At 41.7% G+C, this 26,418-nt stretch overlaps 2 protein-coding genes across 10 annotated transcripts in view; one reads left to right on the forward strand and one right to left on the reverse strand.

Annotated features, from left to right (window-relative positions):
* LOC130867667 (protein FAM156A/FAM156B-like) overlaps positions 1 to 539 on the reverse strand; it is a 49,948-nt gene extending 49,409 nt beyond the window's left edge. For 2 of the 5 annotated variants that reach the window (XM_057759778.1, XM_057759769.1), the window contains exon 1: positions 425 to 530. The gene's annotated coding sequence lies outside the window, so the exon portion shown is untranslated. Of the gene's footprint in view, position 1; positions 51 to 424 lie in introns of those variants that run through there. The other 3 variants (XM_057759776.1, XM_057759775.1, XM_057759771.1) reach the window with 3 other exon arrangements.
* Gpr173 (G protein-coupled receptor 173) overlaps positions 111 to 26,418 on the forward strand; it is a 32,200-nt gene continuing 5,892 nt past the window's right edge. Inside the window, exons 1-3 of one of the 5 annotated variants that reach the window (XR_009056471.1) lie at positions 111 to 1,068; positions 1,750 to 1,839; positions 1,991 to 2,987. The gene's annotated coding sequence lies outside the window, so the exon portion shown is untranslated. Of the gene's footprint in view, positions 1,069 to 1,749; positions 1,840 to 1,990; positions 2,988 to 9,325; positions 9,439 to 15,398; positions 15,544 to 26,418 lie in introns of those variants that run through there. The other 4 variants (XM_057759765.1, XM_057759766.1, XM_057759768.1 and 1 more) reach the window with 4 other exon arrangements.

Consider the following 26,418-nt stretch of genomic DNA (forward strand, 5'->3'; position numbering starts at 1 on the left):
CCTTGCTGGTGGCTGGGAGTCTCCCGGCTGCTCAACCTCCCTTCTTCCCTCCCTTGCTCTCCCTGCTTCCCTCCCTCCTCCACCCGCCCCTCGGGCAGGGACTGTGCAAATCGAGGAGAGGGGAGGACCAACAGGCTACACAGGGTCCAGCTAAGGGGCCACGACTCCTCACTGAGACCCTATCCAAGCTAGGTGTTCCCCGCATCGTGGAACCTGGATTTGTGCGGAGCGGGGTGATTCCCGGGCAAGGAAGGTTCTTCCGGCAGGTCCACCATACCTTCGTCTCGCATCAGGACCCCCCTTGGATGCTCTGAGCCACCCTTCTCAACCCGGATCTAAAACCTGGGACACGGCTATCAGGCCAGCCTCTCTCTCCCTCCACCCCTCCCCCTCTTTCTAGCGTCCATCCCCTCCCCAACACCACCTCTGCTGCTGCCTCTGGCTGTGGACTTGCACCTCTTCTCCATCTTCACCGGGCCGGGAGAGTGGGGTTAGCCTGGATGAGAGTGTGCCCCTAACCTGGGGCCCTCCCAGGCCATGGCTCGTGTGCTCCCAGGGAGGAGTCCAGGACCCTGAGCCTCTGCTAGAAGCTTGGCAGAGGCCCCGCTGGGACCGTGTCTTCTGAGGACAAAAGGCTGCGGCCAGCAGGCAGACTGGGTGGGGGGTGGGGGGGAACCGGCAGGCAGGCAGGCAGACCAGTAGCAGAGCTAGCTCTGGCCCCCTCCCAGACTGGTGGTGGCATAAAGATGGGGGTGGGAGTGTGTAGCGGGAGAAGCACCTACCAGGACCCCCATCTGCCCACTACTTGGGCACCCCAAATCTGTGTGCTGCCCACCTGGTGTTCCCCAACATCTCCAGCTCTACCAAGTGCACCCCTCTGGCACCTGCTTCCCCTGCTGCCAGCGATTTAGACCAACCAGGCTGTATCCACGGCAACAGAAGCAGGAGTGTCACTGGCTGCCAGATCACTGAGGGTCCCACAATGTGGCCTGGACTGTGGTTTATCCTGCTTGAGATCGAGTGAGTTCCCTTCCTGAATTCCAAGACGGTCCTGCTAAGAGAACCCAGGTAAGTAGTCTGTATTCTTCCGTGAAGGAGCCGGGGAGGAGGGTAGCTGGGACTTCTCTTCTGTCCCCCCACATATTTCGGTCTCTATCACTGTCATGCTTTCTGTCTGTTAGTCTCTCTGCTCATCACTGACTATGACAACACTCAAGCCCCAGGACTGCTGATCTTTCCCCATCTTCCTTAATCCGTCCCGTAAGAAAGGGAACCACCACCTGTTTCCCCACCCCCAACCCCTAACAGGGTCTGTTTCTATCCTCGTGGTCACATTTAGACACAAGACAATTCCTTGTGTGCTAGCTGTGGAAGGGGTACCTGGGTGCCCAGTGAGTCTTGTTCTCACAATGCCTGCAGCTTCCTTTCCTCCCTCCTTCACCCTTCTCCAGGTTCCTTGGTTTGCAGAATTGTGTGTGAGCTCGCTTTCTTTCTTTCTTTCTTTCTTTCTTTCTTTCTTTCTTTCTTTCTTTCTTTTCTTCTTTCTTTCTTTCTTTCCTTCCTCTCTCTCTCTCTCTCTCTCTCTCTCTCTCTCTCTCTCTCTCTCTCTCTCTCTCTCTCTCTTCTCTCTCTCTGTGTGTAAGAGAGATAGAGACAGAGACCCTAGTCAGCAAGCAGGTGGGTAGCTATGGCAAGAAAGCCGCTTCTAGAGCAGACTAGTCCTCATTCCTTCCTTTATTCTTTTCCCAGTTTCTACCCACAGGTAATATACTTTTGCTCACTCACCCTGGAAGATGTGTCCCAGCTAGTGGGAGGAAGCTTCTATAGGAATAGAGGAAGGTAAGGTGGGGGTAGGGAGCACATTCAGACCATGGGCTCTGAGAGAGCTTGAACATGTCCCCATGACAATACACAGGGGACAGGAACAGCATAATGGTTCCCACACTGTGGGCCCTGGCTTCTATCACATGGCTCTCTGTTTCTGTTTCAGATACCCATAATGTGTTTGGGACCTCCAGATCAATGACACAGTAGCCAGAGGTCCCTGTATCTGGAAGTGCAGGAAAACCTGGTATATGGAGAACATGGATTCTACTAGGGACACATCTCCTAACTACTAAGCTCACAACTTTAGTGGAGGCATGTCACTTGTTGAACCTTGTTTTTCCCATTTGTCAAAGAGACTGGTAACCCTTTCTTTGTGAATGTGTGCAGGGATTAAATAAATTGATGCATGCAAATAATTAAACGTGTGCATAGGATGGCACCGAGCAGTGTCAGCAAAGCTCAGGGTCAATATTATTGCTGGTTGTTCGTGATTAGTGTTGCTATTGATTAGGGAAAGGATTAGCACCTTTTCTCCAGGGGCTCAGCAGAGCTCTAGAGAAGGCAGCAGGTGGAAAGATGGAGGGAAACAGAATGGCATTATTGCTGTTACTTCTCATTTGTCAGGAATGATGGGTAGTGTAGACAGTCATTCTCATCCTACTTGGGGTTCTTCCCCTCCTGTATTTGTCCCTGTTTATGTACACACACTTACACATACACAACACACACACCAGACTGTGAGCCAGCAGAGGCCTGGCTTACAGCCTGCAGCATTCCTGGCCCTAGTATGTGTCCCTCTGTTGAGGGAAAATTAGCAAGAGTTTGGCTTATGGTCAGTGGCTGGCAGGGACGGGAGACAAGGCTGAAGCTTTTGAGATTATAGGGCTTTGAGTCGAGCTGGGGTGTGGTCCATGCAGTAGCCAAACCTGCAGTGGAGTTTGTCCATCTAGACCCTGGGCTGGGGAGATGTGGTAGAGTACCAAGGGGATGGAGATCAGCAGAGGAGCCAAGAGTGGAGAAACTGAAGACAGATTTCTGCTGAGGGACAGGAAGGGCCAGGACTTTAGACATGAGTAGACTTTCCTGAAGAAGCATTTGATGTGGAAGGGGGAGAATCTAGCCTGTTGCCCAGGGGCATCTGGACCTGAAACTAAGAATATACATGAAAAGAAGTGTATAGTACATGTCTCATCACTGCACTATAGGTGTATATGAGTGTGGTGTGGTGTGTGTGTGTGTGTGAGAGAGAGAGAGAGAGAGAGAGAGAGAGAGAGAGAGAGAGAGAGAGAGAGAGAGAGGTGGGGGGAAGGGGGGGAGGGACAAAGAGAGAACAGACTATGTGATGGCATATGGGATTGTGTGGGTATCTGGATAGCTTTGTGTCTTTCCTGGAGGGTATGGTTTTGCATATCTGGTAAGCAAATGGTCATGTTTGATTTTGACCCAAATATTGAATATTGGTGTGTTTCTCTGAGCCTATATTAGGCCTGTTGAATGTTTGTTTATGTGTGTGTGTGGTATCAATTTGTCTTTGAACACACATTATCTGACCATATGTGTGAGTAAATGAATGCCTACTTGGATCTCATTGTAAATATTCCTGTTTTCCCACATGTGCCTTTCAGTGTGGGTTCATCTAAATATGTGTGAGCATAAAGACATACATGTGTCCCATGCATGTAGGAGAGGATGTGTGTGTGTGAACATGCTTATATGTGTTGTGGGTGTGGCTGTCGTATATTTGTGTGAATAGGCCTATGTGTGAAAGTCTATATAAATTCATTCATAGCATTTTTCATTATGTCTGTGTCTGCATGTGCATGTTTGAATGCCCACTGTCTCTCAACAGACCTGTGTGTTCGTATCTATTTAAAGAAATATAAGTATAAATAGGCACACTGAGATAAGGGAAGAGTGGATGAATGAAAAATATTTTATGTGTGCATACTGGACTACATTTTTAAATATGACTGTGGGGTTTTACACTACTCACAAGGTTGTGTGCATAGGTGAATAAGTACATTTGTATAATGTCTAATTTGGTGTAAGTGTATATCTGATAATGGTATGCATGAGTAACCACATTTCATAATACTTAGGTGCATGTGTCTTACTATGTTTTTATTTGGATTTTTATTTTTGAGTGTGACTGTATATTTGAATATGTCTTGAGTGATTGTGCATATATATGCTGTTATTTGTTAATACCTAACTATGCATACATTCATGTGAATATATCTGTACATAGGCATGTGTGATCAAACACAATTAAGTGTATATCTTTGAATAGGCCTGTGTGTGTGCCTGTCTGAATACACAAATGTGTGAAGTACCAGTTTGCACAGTTCTGGTTTGTATTTGTATGTTTGTATTTATCTTTGTTTGGCCTAAAGCATATGTTATAGAATGATGCATATAAATCTCTGTGCATGCCATCCTTGGTTCACAAGCCCATTTGTGTATGTATGTGTGTCTGTGCATCCATTTAGATACCTTTGCATGTATGTATGTGGTAAGTTGATCAAACCTTATGCAAATCAACAGGTGTATGTGCAAGAATACATGAAAGTACTTCTATATGTGCATGTATTGAAATATGCTTTTGTATTCTATTCCAATGTACATATAAGTTACTCTTCTTTCATTTATTTATGTAGCTTCTCAGAAGGGTGTATGGACATAATGGTGTATATATACCTTACTGTGATCGTGTGCTTTTGTGAGTATATGTATTTCTATAGTTCATTGTATACATATAAAAATGAATTAATGTATGTACAAGTCTATAAACATACGAATATGCTGTGTGTGTACATGATCAGTTATACATACAAGTCTATATGTTATAATACCTGCATATGTATACATAATCTCATTTACAAGCATTTGCATATCTGGGTATGGATATGTGTGAGCACACCTATACATATATGTCTGTATGTATGCATGCATGCAAATATACTTCTGTGATTATGTTTGAGTGTGTACGTATACACGTTTGGGAGCCCCCCTTCTGTGCCCCCATTTCCTTATCATCTCTTCAGATATGATCCATATATTTTTACATATCTCTGTAGATATGTAAAAGTATGTCTGTGTACTTGTGTTTGTGAGTGAATGCACGTCATTCATGAGTAAATCATGTGAATATAGTTCATTTAAAAGAATAAATGGATGTACTTGGAACTAAGTCCAATGGAAATGTGCCTGCGTGGGGGTAAATAAAGGTATTTGTGCCTCTGCCTGTCTGATATGAGATTTGGCCTTGTGCAGACTGACCTCTACGCAAACCTTCTACCCAAACCCACCCATGCTTTCATCTCGCTCACACAACACGGATGCGCTTATTTTCTGCACAGCATTCTGCACGTGCTTGCTAGTGAGCACTGGGAGCCATGCTAAAACACTGAAACATAAAAATCTCCCTTCCCATCCCACCACTGCCAAAGGCATAGGGCAGGATGTCATCATAATAGTGCCTAGGGTTAGTTAGAGCTTTGGTTGGAGTGTGTGTGTGTGTGGTGTGTGTGTGTGTGTGTATGTGTGTGTAAAGAGAGACAAACAGACAGATAATCTGAGAAAGTATGAATGTGCAGCATCTGGACATTTCACAGACAGCACCAAATTATGCCACCAGGCAGAAATCTAGATGTTAAGAAATATGTTTAGGTGAAAGTCTATCTTAGGAAAGTAGTAGGTATTGGGGGGCATGAGTGTGTAGAGTATGCATATGGAAGGGATTATGTGTGTTTCTGGCTAGGGTGTACATGTGAGATAATTGTGTATATTAGGGAGGGAAGGATTTTTTGAAACACAAAGATACACACACACATCCCACCCAAATATTTTCAACTGTCACACAAACAATCTGCGTATACCTCTACACAAACCTACTATCCAAATCCGCCCATGCTTTTATCTCCTCCACACCATATGGATGTACCCAACCCACACTCTGCACAGTACTTCCCACACAGATGTGCCTTAAACACTTTCTTCATACACTCAATCCAGTTTTCATCAGTAGACACAGTGAGCATGTGTATTGGGATGGCACATGTTTATGAGATGTGGATGGATCCTGATGGAATATGAGAAAAAGTGTATGGATACATTCAGGCTGTTTGTGAGACAATATGTGGGTGCATTTGGAAAAGGATTTGAATGTGGATGTGTTTGAACAGTGAATATACTTAGGTCAAAGCGTGAATATACTTAGGTGGCAAAGTGTGTGTGAGAGAGACAGAGAGAGAGGAAACGGGTAATGTGAGAAAGCGTGAATGTACATCTGGACAAAATCTGTGTTTGAATGTGAGTTCTCTAAATTAGGTTAGTATCTGGGTGATATATGAATGTATGTGTCTCTGTGTGCATATATTTGGCTTGAGAAATTGCGAATATATCTAGGTGGCGCGTATCTAAGTGCAGTGTCTTTTGGAGGGTACGTATGTCACCTTGGGTATATTCTGATTGTGTGCATTTGAAAGAGATTGTAGGTAAACCTAAGATAGGTATGAGGACTCCAAGTTGGGGTGGGGTTAAGTTATGTATGCTGAGTTAGAGATTGTATAAGTGTGGCATTAATTGGATAGAGTGATTGTAAGGGTAAGCATATTGGAGGTGATTATATATGAGAATGGATGTATGTAAATTGAATGTGTGTGAAAGTGTGGGTGTATTGGTGTTGGGTATATGTGTGACAGTGGGTGTTTCTGAGCAGCGTGTGTGAGAAGGAAAATGAATGTGTATATATCTGGGTTTGGGGCTTGTGAGAATGTGGGTATATCTGACTAGGATATGTGCAGTTCTCTGGGTGGATAGGGAAGAGAGAGTCTAAGTGGCATGTGTGAGAGAAAGAAAGTATTTGTTTGTGTGAAATGAGTGAGTCTAGCATGTGTGAAGGTATATCTAGGTAGTGTGTGTTTGCATGTATTTCAGTTGGAAAGATAACTAACATGGATTTATGTGGCTGTTTTATGGGGGCTGTATTAGATGTTTTGTATATTCATTAGTGTAGTTATTTATGAGCAAAGTTTGTAATTGTGATCACACATGAATATATTTTCTAGGGCATATATATCTCTGGTAAAATGTCTGTAATGTGAACTTGTCTATAACTCGTTATGAATGACCATTTGTACCTAAGTGTATTAGTAAATGGGAACTAATTTGTGTTTGCAAGTGCTATATGGTTTTATAATATATATATACATATACATTATATTATAAAATTTATGTTTTGGGTAAATATATTTCTTTGTTTTCTTATTTTTTAATAATTTACTTAATTTTATTTTATGTACTTTGGTGTGAGGGTATCAGATCCCTTGGAACGTGAGCTGCCATGTGGGTGTTGGGAATTGAACCCGGGTCCTCTGGAAGAGCAGCCAGTGTTCTTAACTGCTGAGCCATCTCTCCAGCCCCTGAGGTGAATATATTTCTAATTGTGAATTGGGTCTGCAAGGTCTCTAGAGACAGCCTTTCGGTTAGTGTTTATTAGATGTGTAGTTGGGGGGAAATCATATAACCTCAACAAAGCCCCAGTCTCCAGTCTATAAAATGGAAGAAATAAAATTCCCTATCATGTAATGTTAGGATAGGCAAAGTTAATACACTAGGAGTGCTTGTAACAGTGCCTAGCACGTAATAAGCCCTCTCATGAGGAACTGCTTATTAAAAGTAACAACAGTATATTACCTGTCTGTATCACCCATGTATATACCTATTACAATTATCCCTGTCCTGGTGGCTAATGGTGTGCATTCATCTACAAGTGCTAAGGAGATTTTCATATGCATATTTGCCTCATTATATGTGCCCACATGTATGTCCAAGAAAATGAGCCAGGCCTCTTTTGATGTAAGAGTATGTTTATACATGAAAATTAGTTTATAAAGTATCTCAGTGTTCATATAGAAACACAAACGGGTTAAGAAAAAATGTGTGCAAGGCCAAGTGGAAGGGCGTTTAGCCCTTTGTGGATATTTGCTCATATACACTTCTCTGGGTGTATGAGTGCACACATCCCATATGTGTGATAGTGCAGTATCTGTGAGAATGCAGGTATATCGACATGCGTGAACATGAATGAGTTCGTGTACACATATGCCAGTGTATTTTTATCTAACTAGGTAGGGAATTAGGTTTATAGTTACCAGTATGTACATGCGTGGGGGAGAGGGTCTCTGTTCCATCTGTAAAATTCAGAAGGCTGCTGTACATGATGAGTGCAGGGGAAGCATTTATGTGGTATGGGTTTGTGTCTATATGGCCATCTATTAGAATGTGTGCATCTGTGTTGTTCAGTGAGGGTGGAGTGTGTATGCGTGAATGGATGTGTCGGCATCTGAAGATTTGTGTTTGTATGTTTCTAAGCCTCAGTGGTTATGTGGGTTAAGGATGCATGAGTCTGAAATATTTCATCTGCTTGATTGCCTCTCTGCGCAGCTGTGAAGACTGAGTAATATGCCTGCAAGTATGTCTATGCCATCTATATGTAAGTGACTGTGTGCCACGGCATATTTGTGAATGTGGCTTTTTATAAAATAGTAGGTTTGGGGTCAGTGAGATGGCTCAGTGGGAAAAGGTGCTTGCCACCAAGGCAGACAACCTGAGTTCAACACCTGGGACCCACATGGTAGACAGAGAGAACTAACGCCATACGTTGTTCTCATACTCCTGTTTGTGTGCGTGAAGCACAGAGGAACTCACATAAATAAATATTCTTTAAAAATAAAATGTAATAGCTTCAGTGTCTCGTGTAAGAGCTGGTGGTGCATCTCCAAGTTCCCTTTGATGTACCTTTTTTGGCTTTTTTTGAGACAGGATTTCTCTGTGTAACAACTTTGGCTGTCCTGGAACCTGCTTTGTAGATCAGGCTGGCCTTGAACTCACAGAGATCCACTTGCCTCTGCCTCCCAAGTGCTGGGTTAAAGGTGCGTGCCACCACATCTGTCTTCCAAGTGCCCTTTGAATGGTGAGTGTGTCTCTGCCTTTGCCTATGCTGTCTGTGCATTGTATATCCTTGAGTGATTTGCTGCTAAGTGGATACCAGATCACATCTCTATTTTCCTTGAAAGAGAGAGTAATTGTATTTATTAGTTGATTTAACTCTGAGTATGAGATCAGACTTGAATGTCCTGTGCCCATATGCATATATTTATCAGTGTGTGTTAGTGTTTACATGCAGTGTGATTAGATGTGAGTGGTTTAGGGCATACACACAACTCAACATCCAGAGTAAGTAAAATCTGTACGGCACACTAGAGTAAACTATGTAGCAGTATAGGAGCTTGATGAAAAGAAATTCCTTACTTTTTCTTCATATTATACAATTATAAGGAAAAATTGCTAAATTTTAGGGGATTTATTAAATATTGAATGTATGCAGCTTTCAAATAAAATCTTTTTGCAGATTAGTTCATGGCACACGGGAGTGCATAACATCTCTCCTCTCTCCCTCCCTTCCTTTCTTTCTCTCTTTCTTTTTCTGCAACAGGATCTTACTGGCCTAGAGCTCACTGTGTAACACAGGCTTGCTTTAAACTTGCAGCTTCCTCGCAGAGCATGGTGGCACACAGCTTTAATCCAGCACTTGGGATGCAGAAGCAGGTAGGTCTCTGTACATTTGAGTTCTGCCTGGTCTACATCATAAGTTTCAGGACAGCCAGAGCCACGTCGCGAGACCCTGTCTCAAAAAACAAACAAACAAACAATTGTTTCTTCCTCCCAAATGTTGTGTTTACAGACATGCAATGTGCCCAGCTCTCAGTATTTAAAACAACAACAACAACTTTGAGGCAGTATCTCACTACTTAGCCTTGGCCAGCCTAGAACTAACTATGTTGACCAGGCTGGCTTTAAAAATCATAGAGATTGGGGGCTGGAGAGATGGCTCAGTGGTTAAGAGCATTGCCTGCTCTTCCAAAGGTTCTGAGTTCAATTCCCAGCAACCACATGGTGGCTCACAACCATCTGTAATGAGGTCTGGTGCCCCCTTCTGGCCTGCAGACATACACACAGACAGAATATTGTATACATAATAAATAAATAAATGAATAAATAAATATTTTAAAAAATCCAATCTAAAAAAAAAAATCATAGAGATCCATTTGTCTCGGCCTCCTGAGTGCTGGGGTCAAAGTACTCAGCCGAGAGTATAACTTTTTTTATTCACTAATGGGAGTCCACAGTGGTCGGCATCTGTGGCCACTCTTTTTGATCCTTTAGTCACTACTACCATGGCTTGTTTTATTGTTGTTTCATTCATTTTTTGCTCATTTTTTTATCTGGACTTGCTAAATCTGCTGGTGCTACATCAGGCAATTGTATGTCTTTGTGAGAGCTCCAAACAACAACAACTACTTGAATGTCTGGAACACAGCTATATGAATCTGTAGGTCAGCAAAGCCTTCTAGAAAAAAAGCCACTTGCCATGCCAGCACAAAGACCTGAGTTCAACTATCCGGAGCCCCCTTGAAGCTGGGCCCAGCAGTGTGCATATTGAATCCCACTGTACCTCCACGAGGTAGGGAGTGGAGACAAGAGAACTTTACAGAAGTTTTGGGGCTAGCTAACACGGCACAGACAGCAACAAACAATAAAGACCCTGTCTCGAAGTGGAAAAAAAGGAAGCAAGATTGACCCATAAGATTGTCCTCTAACCGCCACACACATGTACCCCCACACACACCATGCACACACATACATGCATAAAATTCTTGTAACAAGTGTTCGTGAATTGTGAGTCTAACATAATTTTCAGTATTTCAAAATTATGAAGAAACTTTTCTTCTAAGTCCACATAAACTTGGCTCTATACATGTTCTGTTGTTCGGAATGCAACACCAAGTAGCCATAACTCCAGGAGCCATACTTAATCACCGTTTTCCTTATTTGGAATTTTACTTTGACCCTGTAAGCCATGTCAGTGCTGTCTACCTTGATATGCAGTATTTTGAGTGTTTGCAATGCAGTGAAGCGCTGGGTATGTAGCTTAGCTGGCACGGTGCTCACTTATCCTGCATAAAGTCCTGAGTTCGATCCCCAGCAGCCTATAAACCAGGTGTAGTAGTACACGCCTGTAATCCCAGTACTGGCAAAGTAGGGAAGTAGGGATGGGAGGTTCAGAAGTTCAAGGTTATCCTTAGTTACGTAGAGTTCAAGACCAAGCTGGGCTACACAACACACTGTTACACAAAGGAAAAAAGAAACCAGATAGCTATTGTTTTCTATGTAATTCTAGTCTCGTGTGTTCAAAGAGGAACATGCTGAAGCCTGTAAATATCAAATATGCAAAGTAAGAAACATACACAAAGAAGTAACTGGGTGCTTCTTTTAACTCCTACTGCCTTTTAAAAATTAACATTTAACAAGGTGGTGCACACATACCACTAAGCACATACGGAAGTCACAGGACAATGTGTAGGAGTATATATATCCCCTCCACCATGTAGGTCCCAGGAGTCAAACTCGGGCGTTCAGGCTTGAGAGCGAGTGCCTTTGCCTTCTGAACTATCTTACCACCCTTCATATTATTACAAAATTTCTACACACTTAGATTTAAAACAGAAAAACATGTATGACTTCAATTCTTCACACAAAACTAAAAGATTCATGGAAACAGTCTTGGACTTAGTTAAACTCATCACTTAGCTCATCATATCCTGTGGAAATCAGACTTACCAAGTTTTACGAGTGAATCTGGTATCGTCTCATCAGTAGCATCCAGTCTGGTCTACATATCGTGCTCCAGGCCAGTCAAGGCTACATAATGGGACCCTGTCTCTTACCAAAACAAATTAACAGTAGTGCCGATCCATAGACCTATACATTTCCCATAATACTTCAAACTATTTATGAATGAATTTGCATATATTAGTCTTAGTTTATTTTTGTGCTAATGGCATTTCTCTTCAGGGTCTCTGACTACTACTATCGTCTAAACAGAGACAGACACATCCAGAAATCAATATATAATGAAACTGCTTTCAGTTCAACAGTTTTTTAGGTTAGTGCCATCTCTGACCCGTCACCAGTGTGTCTCCTAACAGCAATAACTGAAACTGTCCCTTGGCCTATTTCCTTTAGCTCATCCATCCCAAACACATTGTGGACAATTTCCCTGCAGAATGCTAGCACGTAAGATTTTGCTTGGCTTTTCTTGTTAACCTTGCAACACTGTCACTAGCTGACTGAGCTCTGTATAAGAATAGTCTAATCATCTCATAAAAAATCTTGGTTTCTTTTCTTTTTTGTTGTTATTGTTGTTTTTGCTTGTTTGCTTGTTTTAAAGACAGGGTTTCTCTGTGTAACAGCTCTGTCTATCCTGGGACAGGCTAACTTCGAACTCAAAGCTTTGCCTGCCTTTGCCTCCCAATTGCTGAGATTAAAGGCATGCACCACCATGTCCAGCTTTGGTTTCTTAATTTGCACTTCCAAGTACTTTAAAAATTTTTATTTAAAATTTATTTTACATGTATAAGTGTTTTGCCTGTGTGTGTGTATGAGTACTTTGTGTATACCTGGTGCCCACAAAGGTAATAGAGTGTCAGATCTTCGCGAACCACAGTGTAGATGCTGAGTACCAAACCCAGGTCCTCTCCAAGAGCAACAAGTGGTCTTAATCTCTGAGCCAGCTCTCCAGCCCTATGCTTTCTTTTTTTAAAACTCGCAGAGTCTACTTAGTGCTTCCAATATGAACCATCTCTCCAGCCCCAAGTGCTTTTTAAAAAATCTGAATCTGGAGCTGGAGAGATGACTCGGAGGTTAAGAGCACTGGCTGCTCTTCCAGAGGACCCAGGTTCAATTCCCAGTATCCACAAAGCAGTTCAGACCTGTCTGTAACTCCAGTTCCAGGGCTTCTGACACCCCCATATACATGCAGGCAAAACATCAATGATCATAAAATTAAAAAATAAATTTAAATTTTTTAAATCTGAATCTGGCTGGGCAGTGGTGGCACATACCTGTAATCCCAGCACTCAGGAGACAGAGGCAGGTGAATCTCTGAGTTGGAGGTCAGCTAGGTCTACAGAGTGAGTTGCAGGACAGCCGGGAATAATTTTAAAAAAAAAAATGAATCTTAACTCACGTGGGGGGGCACATGCTTGTAATCCTAGTATTCAGGAGTCAGGAGGATTATTAGGAGTTTAAGGTCACCTGCACCTGAGGCTGTGTAGTGACTATGGTGATTACCAGCCCATCCATGGATACCCAGACCTGGTTAAAAAAAATCCAAATTAACATCTCTCTCTACTCGTCCCTCTTTACTTCCCCTTTCTCTTTCTCTCTCCTCCCCGCTTCTCCTTCCCTCCTTTCCTATCTCCCTCACCAACCCTCAAGGCCTCCTATATGTCAAGCCAGCACTCTACCTACCTTTAAGCTGCATGTCCAGCCCTTATATCTTTTTTATTGAAGGGGACAGCAGATCTCTGTGGCTTTTTTTTTTTTTATTATTCTTTTTTAATTAAAATTTCCACCTGTCCCCGTTTCCCATTTCCCTCCCCCTCCTCCCAAATATTGCCCCCTATCCCCACTCCTCTTCTCCTCCCCCCACTCCATTCCCCCTCCCTCTCGATACTGAAGCGCAGTACAAATTCCCTGCCCTGCGGGAAGACCAAGGTCCTCCCACTTCTATCTAGTTCCAGGAAGGTGATCGTCCAAACAGGCTAAGCTCCCACAAAGCCAGTTCATGTATTAGGATCGAAACCTAGTGCCATTGTCCTTGGCTTCTCATCAGCCTTCATTGTCTGCCATGTTCAGAGAGTCCAGTTTCAACCCATGCTTATTCAGTCCCACATGGGATGTACTCACTCATAATTGGTTTCTAGCCATAAATAAAGGACATTGAGCATATAATTTGTGATCCTAGAGAAGCTAAATAAGAAAGTGAACCCAAAGAAAATCGTATAGTCATCCGCCTGGATAGGGGAAGTAGACAAGATTGTCTGTGGCTTCTGAAACTGAATTTTCACTACATTTTTAGAAACGAATACTGAGACAAAATCATAAAAATCCTAGGCTGATCTTTGATGCGTCAATTCAGTTAAACTATTATCTTAGTTTGCTTTCTATTGCTGTGAGAAGGACCATGACCAAAAGCAACTTGGGGAGGAGAGGGTTTGTTTCAGGTTAGATCTTACAGTCCGTGATGAAGGGAAGCCAGAACAGAAACATGCAGGCAGAAACTGAAGCAGAGCCATGGAGGGGTGCTGCTTACTGGCTTGCTCTTCCTAGTTCGCCCAGTCTGCTTGCTTATACAGCCCAAAACTACCAATCCAGGGAGGACACTGCCCACGTCAATCATTAATCAAGAAAATGTCCCAACAGACTTGCCTTCTGGCTAATCTTTGGAGGCATTTTCTCTGTTGAGGTTCCCTCTTCCTAGATGACCCTAACTGTGTCAAGCTGACAAAGAAACTAACCAATACAACCATCATCCGGCTTCATTGATTCATCAACAAATAGTTTTACCTAAAACTATGAGGCCATAAACATAAAATACCATCAAGAATCAGATTTGCTTAATTCCTAATAGGAGATACCAATAGTGAGTAAGATGATAAATAGAATAGGAAATAATAAAAAAAATGTGTTATGATGTTTACAGAGGAACCCTCATCTTTTCAAAACACATAGTGAAATGTCTATGGGTGACATAGAATAATAAATATGACATAGAATAATAAATATGACATAGAATAATAAATATGGTTTACAAAACTGAGGGCTAAGAGAAGTGGATAGGGTATGGGCAGAAGAAGCCTGGCTTCTGAGTTCATAATTGGTATATCTGGACATTGAATCCACCGAAGTTCATTGCAATGTTCCTGCTTGCAGCTTTAGGTTTAAGGTAACTATAATAAAGAGTTCTTTTTATAAAGAAATAACAATCAAGGGAATTAACTAAATGATTATATTCTGTTTAAGAATACCAAAGAAATACATAATCAAAAATCTGAAGTACTCCACAATCTGAAAAAAAAATTTACTGCTAACATGACATCACAAGGAATAAGTTTCCCATCTTGTGATAGGTCACAGACAAAAAGTAGATGCACTACAATATTGCATAAAATTACCTTCATGCTGTGTGTAAGGTATATACAAAACACAAATGAATTGCATGTCTACATTTAGGTCTCATCCCCCCAAGATCATTATCTGTATCTATGCAAATATTCCAGGATCTGAAAAAGTCCAGCATCTGATACAAGCATTTTTGGATAAGAGATAAACAAACTGTAGTTTATAACAATACTCATATAGCACTGTAGTTTATAACAATACTCATATAGCACTCCTCCCCATCCTCTTCCCATTCCTCCCTCCCCTCTCCCTCCTGTGAGCCTATGGATGCTAAACCACTGAGCCACACCCCAGGCCCCAACTTTCTCCTTTTGTCAGTGAGGAAAAATAAGAACAAGAGTAAATTAAAGGAAAACAAACACCATACATGTAGATATAGGCCAAACCAAAAACCTCATGATAAATAAGCGGGAGGTAACAATCAAACTCTCTGGAATGTTTTCATAAGAAGCAGCTAAAACACAGTGTACTTCTTGCCACAGCCTCCTGCACCTGTTCTTACTCGAGTTTCCTGGTGTGGCAAGCACCTAGGATCCAGGCGGCTCTACTCAGGTTTCCACATATACCTGCAGGAATTAGCTGATTTGTGCACACGAGTAGATACCTGCTGTTGGCTCTGTATATCAGGTAACGCATGTGAGAGCAAATTGGTATGCTTACACACATTTGCCCATGTGCAAGTGTCTCTTTACACTTCAGTGTCTCTGTATTTGATTGCACTTGCACGTTGCTGAAATGTGAGAGAGAGTGACGCTCTCTATTCTTTTGGGAGCATGTTAGAGCTATTACACTTTTATTTATCAGTGAGAGCTTATCGGTTAATGAAAAGGGGCATATGTGTGCCAGGATGCACTGTATTGTTGAGTGTAGCTAGTCTATGGGAGGGGAGGTAAGTTAGTCCCGTTGCGGTAGAGTACACTCATATATGCAAGTAACTTTTTGCTTGCCTGCAAATACACTTGTAGGTATCTCAGGGGGTTGTATCTGTGTATACATACCTGGGGAGCACATTTCAGGTGTTTGTGAACTTGATGATGTGAGTGATATTTAATCTGAAGGTTAGTTTTGTATCAGTGATTGTATACGTGGTGATATAGATAAGCTGTTGTGAGATTTTTAATATGTGGGAGTATTTGAACAGTCAGATATATCAGCTCAGTGAGTATACGGGAGTCTAGGTGTAAAATGACAGTAGGTTTGCTTTGTGTGTTTACTCATCGATTGTTTGAGTGTGTGTGTGAGTGTGTGTGTATGTGTGTACTAGGAGCACCTAAGGGGAGGCAGGATTGTGATATGCGTGAGACAGTGTATTAGTATGTCTGCATTGATGACCCGTTCTCAGCCATCGCTTAGTGTGCCTTTTATGTAACAAGTTTGTTACATAAAATTTGTCCTTTACTATCTGAAAATGGAGTTTTTCGATAATATAATATTTCTGCACATGTCATTTCAAAGGAAGTCCATACTGTACTTACACAATATACATATTATAATAACTATAATGCAAATAAGAAATGATTTATAATAATTTTATTTGGATATGTAAGTGTGTAGGTGTGGCACACTTCAGGAGATTAAAGAAGATAATTGGACACTCGTAAGTGCTTGTAATAAGTAAATGTAGTTTAGAAGACAAATCAGGTTCACAAAGTACAGGAAAATGACAGGCAGAGGCTTCATATTGAGATTTTACAAACTAGTGAAGTGCACCAAAAAGCAAAATATAGTCTCATCTTGATCACATGACAGCCATATTCCTGGATAATTCAGGATATGCTAAAACTAGGAGAAAGAAATCTCATTTATCTTAATAAAAGAGATTATAGGCTCAGCTAATTATAAGCTCAAAATTCTAGGAGTTACAGGACATGTATTAGTAATGTCAGACTACTCCACATATACACATATGGCTAAGTGATAATCTCTCTCTCTCTCTCTCTCTCTCTCTCTCTCTCTCTCTCCACCCCAAAATATTAAGATATCTTGCATTAATATTAGGGCAAAAATTAGGGCATCTTTGCAGTAACATGAAGCCACCTACACCCCTTCCCATCCAGCCTCTCCCCCGTTCCTGTAGATTTCCAAAATGTCCCCTAGGGGGCAGTAATGCCTTTGAAAAGGACAAAGCCCTGTACTAAGACTGGGTAGACCGGGTACCAGAACTACTTCCATCTGTGCGTGAACACCGCAGTGTGCACGTGCATGTGACCGTGTGTGTGTGTGTGTGTGTGTGTGTGTGTGTATGTGTGTGTGTGTGTGTGTTTCAAACGCCTGTGAGTATGTAGGTCTGTGCACAAGGGTGTCCAGACACAGGCATGTGTGCTCTGTGCACACACACTTATCTTTTTTTTTAATTTATTTATTTTTATTTATTTATTTATTGAAATAAAATTTTCCCACTTCCTCCTCGCCTCCCATTTCCCTCCCCCTCCTCCCGCCCCTCTCCCCCTCCCCCCACTCGTCTTCTCCTCCCTCTCCAGTCCCAAGAGCAGTCAGGGTTCCCTGCCCTGTGGAAAGTCCAAGGTCCACCCCCCTCCATCCAGGTCTAGAAAGGTGACCATCCACACTGTCTAGGCTCCCACAAAGCTAGAACATGACGTAGGATCAAAACCCTGTGCCAAAAAAAACAAAACAAAAAAACAAAAAAACCTGTGCCATTCTCCTTGGCCTCTCGTCAGCTCTCATTGTCTGCCATGTTCAGAGAGTCCGGCTTTATCCCATGCTTTTTCAGTCGCAGTCCAGCTGGCCTTGGTGAGCTCCCAATAGATCGGCCCCACTGTCTCAGTGGGTGGGTGCACCCCTCATGGTCCTGACTTCCTTGCTCATGTTCTCCCTCCTTCTGCTCCTCATTAGAACCTGGGGAGCTCAGTCCGGTGCTCCAGTGTGGGTCTCTGTCTCTATCTCCATCCATCGCTAGATGAAGGTTCTATGGCGATAAGCAAGATATTCATCAGTATGGTTATAGGATAGGTTCATTTCAGGTTCCCTATCCTCAGGTGCCCAAGGAACTAACTGGGGACATTGCCCTGGGCACCTGGTAGCCATTCCAAGTTCAAGTCTCTTGCCAACCCTTAGGTGGCTCCCTTAACTAAGATATGAGTTTCCCTGCTCCCCTATCCAAACTTCCTTTATCCCCAATCACCCCGATTTCCCCAGTTCCCCTCATCCTCTCATTCGCACTTTTCTCTCCTCATCTCCCCTCACCCCCATCCCACCCCAACCCCAAGATTCCAATTTTTTGCCCGGCAATCTTGTCTATTTCCCATAGCTGGGAGGATAACTATATGTTTTTCCTTGGGTTTACCCTCTTGTTTAGCTTCTTTAGGATAACAAATTATAGACTCAGTGGCCACTATCCATGGCTAGAAACCAATTATGAGTTAGTACATCTCATGATCTTCTTTTTGGGTCTGGGTTACCTCACTCAGGATAGTATTTTCTATTTCCATCCATTTGCATGCAAAATTCGAGAAGTCATTGTTTTTTACCGCAGAGTAGTACTCTAATGTGTATATATTCCACACTTTCTTCATCCATTCTTCCATTGAAGGACATCTAGGTTGCTTCCAGGTTCTGGCTATTACAAATAATGCTGCTGTGAACATAGTTGAACAAATGCTTTTGTCATATGATAGGGCATCTCTTGGGTATATTCCCAAGAGTGGTATTGCTGGGTCCAGGGGTAGGTTGATCCCAATTTTTCTGAGAAACCGCCACACTGATTTCCAAAGTGGTTGCACAAGTTTGCAGTCCCATCAGCAATGGATGAGTGTTCCCCTTCCTCCACAACCTCTCCAGCAAAGGCTATCCTTGGTGTTTTTGATTTTAGCCATTCTGACAGGTGTAAGATGATATCTCAAAGTTGTTTTGATTTGCATTTCTCTGATCGCTAAGGAGGTTGAGCATGACCTTAAGTATCTTTTGGCCATTTTAACTTCTTCTGATGAGAATTCTCTGTTCAGTTCAGTGCCCCATCTTTTAATTGGGTTAATTATCATTTTAAAGTCTAGTTTCTTGAGTTCTTTATATATTTTGGAGATCAGACCTTTGTCTGTTACGGGGTTGGTGAAGATCTTCTCCCAGTCAGTAGGCTGCCTTTTTGTCTTAGTGACAGTGTCCTTTGCTTTACAGAAGCTTCTCAGTTTCAGGAGGTCCCATTTATTCAGTGTTGCCCTTAGTGTCTGTGCTGCTGGGGTTATACATAGGAAGCGATCTCCTGTGCCCATATGTTGTAGGGTACTTCCCACTTTCTCTTCTATCAGGTTCAGTGTGTTCAGATTGATATTGAGGTCTTTGATCCATTTGGACTTGAGTTTTGTGCATGGTGATAGATATGGGTCTATTTTCATTCTTCTACAGGTTGACATCCAGTTGTGCCAGCACCATTTGTTGAAGATGCTTTCTTTCTTCCATTGTATACTTTTAGCTCCTTCATCGAAAATCAGTTGTTCATAGGTTTGTGGGTTAAAATCTGGGTCTTCTATACGATTCCATTGGTCGACTTCTCTGTTTTTATGCCAGTACCACGCTGTTTTCATTACTGTAGTTCTGTAATAGGATTTGAAGTCAGGGATGGTAATGCCTCCAGAAGTTCCTTTATTGTATAAGATTGTTTTGGCTATCCTGGGTTTTTTGTTTTTCCATATAAAGTTGATTATTGTCCTCTCAAGATCTGTGAAGAATTTTGATGGGACCTTGATGGGGATTGCATTGAATCTATAAATTGCCTTTGGTAGAATTGCCATTTTTACTCTGTTGATCCTCCCAATCCAAGAGCAAGGGAGATCCTTTCATTTTCTGGTATCCTCTTCAATTTCTTTCTTCAATGCCTTAAAGTTCTTGTCAAATAGATCTTTCACTTCCTTGGTTAGAGTTACCCCAAGATATTTTATGCTGTTTCTGGCTATCGTGAAAGGTGATGATTCTCTTTATTTCCCTCTCTGCTTCCATATCCTTTGTGTATAAGAGGGCGACTGATTTTTTGGAGTTGATCTTGTATCCTGCCACATTACTAAAGGTGTTTATCAGCTGTAGGAGTTCTTTGGTGGAGTTTTTGGGGTCGCTTATGTACACTATCATATCATCTGCAAATAATGCAAGTTTAACTTCTTCCTTTCCAATTTGAATCCCCTTGATCCCCTTATGTTGTCTTATTGCTATTGCTAAAACTTCGAGAACTATATTGAAGAGGTATGGAGAGGGTGGACAGCCTTGGCGTGTTCCTGATTTTAGTGGGATGGCTTTAAGTTTCTCTCCGTTTAATTTGATATTAGCTGTCAGCTTGCTGTAGATAGCTTTAATTATATTTAGGTATGACCCTTGTATCCCTAATCTCTCCAAGACTTTTATCATAAAGGGATGTTGAATTTTGTCAAATGCTTTTTCAGCATCTAATGAAACGATCATATGGTTTTTTTCTTTCAGTTTATTTATATGATGGATTACATTGATAGATTTGCGTATGTTAAACCAGCCCTGCATCTCTGGGATGAAGTCTACTTGATCATAATGGATAATTTTTCTAATGTGTTCTTGGATTCGGTTTGCCAGTATTTTGTTGAGGATTTTTGTGTCGATGTTCATGAGTGAGATTGGCCTGTAATTCTCATTCTTGGTTGAGTCTTTGTGTGGTTTTGGTATCAGAGTTACTGTAGCTTCATAAAAGGAATTTGGCAATGACTCTTCTGTTTCTATATTGTGAAATACATTAAGGAGTATAGGTATTAGGTCTTCTTGGAAGATCTGGTAGAATTCCGCATTGAAACCATCTGGTAATGGACTTTTTTTGGAAGGGAGTTTTTTGATAACAGCTTCTAATTCTTCGCGACTAACAGGTCTATTTAGGTTGTTCACCTGGTCCTGGTTTAACTTTGGTATATGGTATTTATCTAAAAAAGTGTCCATTTCTTTTACATTTTCCAGTTTTGTGGCATACAGGCTTTTGTAGTAAGATCTAATGATTCTCTGAATTTCCTCTGTGTCTGTGGTTATGTCCCCCTTTTCTTTTCTGATCTTATTAATTTGCAAATTCTCTCTCTGCCGTTTGATTAGTTTGGATAGGGGTTTATCAATTTTGTTGATTTTCTCCAGGAACCAGCTTTTTGTTTCATTGATTCTTTCAATTGTTTTCTGTGTTTCTATTTTGTTGATTTCAGCCCTCAGTTTGATTATTTCCATTCTTCTACTCCTTCTAGGTGAGTCTGCTTCTTTTTTTTTCTAGAGCTTTCAGGTGGGCTGTTAAGTCTCCAATGTGTGCTTTCTCTGTTTTCTTTAAGTGGGCACTTAGTGCTTTGAACTTTCCTCTCAGGACTGCTTTCATAGTGTCCCATAGGTTTGAGTATGTTGTTTCTTTATTTTCATTGACTTCAAGGAAGACTTTAATTTCTTTCTTTATTTCTTCCTTAATCCAGGTATGGTTCAGTAGTTGACTGTTCAGTTTCCATGAGTTTGTAGGCTTTCTGGGGGTAGCATTGTTGCTGAATTCTAGCTTTAATCCATGGTGATCTGATAAGATACAGGTGGTTATTAATATTTTTTGTACCTGTGGATGTTTGCTTTGTTACCGAGTATGTGGTCAATTTTCGAGAAGGTTCCATGAGCTACAGAGAAGAAGGTATATTCTTTCCTATTTGGGTGGAATATTCTATAGATGTCTGTTAAGTCCATTTGATTCATTACCTCCATTAATTCTCTTATTTCTCTGTTAGGTTTCTGTCTAATTGACCTGTCCATTGGTGAAAGAGGAGTATTAAAGTCTCCTACTATTAATGTGTGCGGTTTAATGGCTGCCTTGAGTTTTAGCAATGTTTCTTTTACATACGTGGGTGCTTTTATATTAGGGGCATAGATATTCAGGATTGAGACTTCATCCTGATGAATTGTTCCTGTTATGAGTAGAAAATGTCCCTCTCCATCTCTTCTGATTGATTTAAGTTTGAAGTCAACTTTGTTAGAAATTAGTATGGCCACACCTGCTTGTTTCTTAGGTCCATTTACTTGATAAGCCTTATCCCAACCCTTTACTCTGAGTAGGTGCCTGTCTTTGTGGTTGAGGTGTGTTTCTTGTAAACAGCAGAATGTTGGATCCTGTTTTCGTATCCAATCTCTTAGTCTGTGCCTTTTTATAGGTGAGTTGAGTCCATTGACATTAAGTGATATTAATGACCAGTGGTTGTTAACTCTGGGCACTTTTTTAGTAGTAGATTTTGTGTGTTTCCCTTCTTTGAGTTGCGCTGGTGAAGGGTCTCTAGATGTCTGAGTTATTGTGGTCATTGTTGGACTCCTTGGTTAGTGATTTTCCTTCTATTATTTTCTGTAAGGCTGGATTTGTGGCTACGTATTGTTTAAAATTGTTTTTATCCTGGAAAATTTTGTTTTCTCCATTTATAGTGAACGAAAGCTTGGCTGGGTATAGTAGTCTGGGCTTGCATCCATGGTCTCTTAGTTTCTGCAGTACATCTATCCAGGACCTTCTGGCTTTCATGGTTTGCATAGAGAAGTCAGGTGTAAGTCTGATAGGTTTACCTTTATAAGTAACTTGGCCTTTTTCCTTTGCTGCTCTTAATATTCTTTCTTTATTCTGTATGTTTTGTGTTTTGATTATTATATGGCGAGGGGATTTTTTTTTTTTTTGATCCAGCCTATTCAGTGTTCTGTATGCTTCTTGAACCTTCATAGGTATATCTTTCTTTAGGTTGGGAAAGTTTTCTTCTATAATTTTATTAAATATATTTTCTGGACCGTTGAGCTGCGCTTCTTCCCCTTCTTCTATTCCTATTATTCTTAGGTTTGGTCTTTTTATTGTGTCCCATATTTCCTGAATGTTTTGTGATGAGAATTTGTTGGCCTTGCTGTTTTCTTTGATCAGCGTGTTTATTTTCTCTATGGTATCTTCAGAATCTGAGATTCTTTCTTCTATCTCTTGTATTCTGTTGGTTATGCTTGATTCTGTAGTCTCTATTCGTTTACCTAGATTTTCCCTGTCCAGCTGGCCTTCTGTTTGTGTTTTCTTCTTTGCCTCCATTTCAGTTTTCAAGTCTTGAACTGTTTCCATTATCTGTTTGATTGTTTTTCCTTGGTTTCCTAGGGTATCTTTCACTGATTTACTCAATTCTTCAAACTTTCTGTTATACTTCTCATCCGTTTCTATAAGGGCATTTTTTACATGTTGTTTAAGGGCGTCAATCACTTTCATAAAGTCAATTTTATCTACTTCTTCATGATTAAGGTGTTCATGTCCTCCTGTTGTGAGGTCGCTGGGTTCTGGTGGTTTCATATTGTTTTTCAGATTGTTGGGTGAATTCTTCATTGGCGCCTGCCCATCTCTTCCTCCGAATGCTCCCCTATGGATCTTCTTTTACCGGATCAGGTCTCCTTGCCTACTGATGTACCTTCCCAGTGATGGCACTCCCCAGTGATGGCTCTCCTGGTGCTCCAGTGATGTCTCTCCTGGTACCCATATCAGATCTCCGTGCCCAATGATGGCTCTCCTGGTGCTGAGATTAGCTCTCCCACTGATGGCTCTCCTGGACACACACTTATCTTTTGCCTCCACTGGACCTCAGTCATGGCTGCTAGGCTGTGCTTAGGAGCATCTGACCTCATTTATATGATCTCTTCAAGCTTTCTCAGCAACACCGGGGCTTTGCTTGTTACTATATTGGGTGTTTGTTTGTTTGTTTGTTTGTTTTAAGGGAGTTGGTTTTAGTTTTAACATTTGCTTTTACTCAGCCCCTGAGCTATACTTCAGTACATATCTTAGTATCCTTCCCTCCCTACGCGTGCATGCTTTGTCTCTGTGGCTACCTGTTTCTCCCGGTCCTCTTGTCTCTCCCTAGTCTTCTAGATCAGCCTGGGTTCCTTAGATATTTTCTACTTAAGACCCCTTTCCACCTAAGAAATTTTTTATGCACCCCCAGTATATAGTTATATAAAATAAGTATACAAATCAAACATTTACTATTAATTAACAAATTTATCTGAAACAATTCTCGGGCATACATACAATTTTACTGTTCATTAAAGACAAAGGTAAATTTGCATACTGAGATAGATGTACTTTTTTTACACACGAAAAAAAATGAATCTTTTCTGAATGTTTGATACTGCAATATATAAGGCATCTTTAATGTTTCTAAGAGCTGACTGGTATTTTGATTTTATAACTGTCAGTACTGAGAACCCCGCTTCACATAACATGCAATACAAAATGGTGAAAGTATGGCTAGAGACATTTAAAAAATTGTTGGAAATTCTGTCCTATTTCCAAGCCAAAATTCATCTAATGAGTTTTTAGGACACTCAAGTCAGCAACTCAAATGGCAATTTTTTTTTCATTTTTAATTTTTTTAATTTTGGGGGGGTTTGAAATAGGATTTATGTAACTCTAGCTGCCCTGGAACTTTCTACACGGACCAGGCTAGCCTCGAACTCACAGAGAACCACCTGAAATGGCAACATTTTTAAAGTAAACATTCTAATACAATGCAATGTAATGACAGGAGGGAAGTACTAAAGTTTTATTTTCTGTACTTAAACCATTATGTTTTACAAAAGAAAAAAATTATATGTACAACAGAAACCTTGCATTTCACAGCATATGGCTGTCTTGAGTCTGAGATAGGGTATTTCAGAGAGCATTTATTGTCATTGGGTTGTATAGTGGCATGTGCAGTGCAAAGTGCGCATGTCATTGCTCAGAACTACGGCTTCGGTAATATTGTGCGTATGATACAACCTGAGCAACTGCTGCCAGAAACATGTGCGAGTCGTCATACCTTGATTTTAAATTAATTTTGGGTCATTACACACCCAGAAATTTTGTAAACTTCCTCGAAAGCCTCACATTCAGCTATGCAGGCCCATGGAGAGTTACAGCCCATAGTTTAACGAGCTGTGTTCTAGATGTGTCCTCCCGCCCCCACTTTGGCTATCCTTAACTGCCTGTTCTGTTTCCTCCTTGATCATTCACTGTTTCTCTGTGTTAGCTATATGTCTCTTTTAAAAATAATTGACTTATTTTTATTTCATGTGCATTCATGTTTTGTCTGTGTGGGGGGTATCAGATCCCATGAAACTGGCATTGCAGGTAGTTGTGAGCTGCCATGGGCGTGCTGGGAATTGAACGGGGGGGGGGCTCCTCTGGAAGAGCAGCCAGTGCTCTTAACCAGTGAGCCCTCTCTCCAGCACCTCTCTATATCTCTTTAAGTCACTCTTTCTCCCCTCTCTCCATTTCTATCTCTTCCCCTGTCCTTTTTTCTGGGTTTCTGTCTTTCCTTCTGTATCAAACATGTCTCTCTTTCTCTGTCATCCCCCTTACACTTTCTCCGTCTCTATGCCTAACCTTTACCCTCTGACTCCCCTTAAGACAATGGTGTGTGTGTGGGGGGGTGTCTGTGTGTCTTTGAACATACACGGCGGAGGGCTGTCTGCGTTCTGGGAAGGGTAGAAGACATCAGACCTTGAGGAACTGAAGGAGACCAGATGCTCTGCCTTTCTCTCCAACCCCTGCCCTAGCTCCCTCTCATTTCAGTAGGCCATTGGCTATGAGACTTCTTAGTGCTGTCAAAAAAATGACTGCTTTTAGGTGACAGAACAGACTGCTTTGACCTAGAAAACAACACAAACGGGACAACTTCACTAGGAAGGAGTTGGCAATCCTGAACCTCTCCTGCTTCCGCTCCATATGACCCAGCCCAGCTGCCCTCCCTCTGGGAAATGCTATTTTGTCATGACCGCACATGACAATGCACACACAGGCACTCTCCAACTCCCCAGGCTGTGCTTTCAGCAAATCCAGTGTGAAAACTTCCACGGAGCCCTTGGCATCTTTTCCCCAGGAACCTACTGTGTGCACACTACTGATCTTTTAGAGGAGAGGGAGCCTACCCTGCCCTTATAGGGCTTGTGTTCTGATAGGATGAGACAGGTCATAATCTAAATTTCAAGAGTAAATGATAGAGATAGAAGAGAGAGATTCCGGCGGAAACAGAAAGGGGCTTGGGGATGCTATGACCACTTACTTGGATTACTACTGAAGTCTCACTAATCACCTTACTCTTTTTTTTATTATTTATGTATACGGTGTTCTGCCTGCATGTATGCCTGCACAGCAGAAGAGGACACTAGATCTTATTACAGATGGTTGTGAACCGCTATGTGGTTGCTGGGAATTGAACCCAAGACCTCTGGAAGAGCAGTTAGTGCTCTTAACCTCTGAACCTTCTCTCCAGCCCAATCACCCTACTCTTTCCCACCTTCATGGAACATGCCCTGTTCTCACAGCAACAAGTAGAATCACATTCACCCTTGAACGTGAATCACCTGTTCAAAACCCTCCCAAGCAATTCTGAATCAAAGACCTCACTATGGCCTCTATGATATGTCCTAGCTGATGCTCTAAGTTCACCTCTCAATGCTTGTCCTGTGCTCAGTGTCCCACTCACTATGGCTCCCGTGCTCCTCCTCAGTGTGCCACAAGTAGCTCCGTCTCAGAGCCTTTGT

Source organism: Chionomys nivalis, chromosome X (genome assembly GCF_950005125.1).
Source record: "Chionomys nivalis chromosome X, mChiNiv1.1, whole genome shotgun sequence".
NCBI classification, from domain to species: domain Eukaryota; kingdom Metazoa; phylum Chordata; class Mammalia; order Rodentia; family Cricetidae; genus Chionomys; species Chionomys nivalis.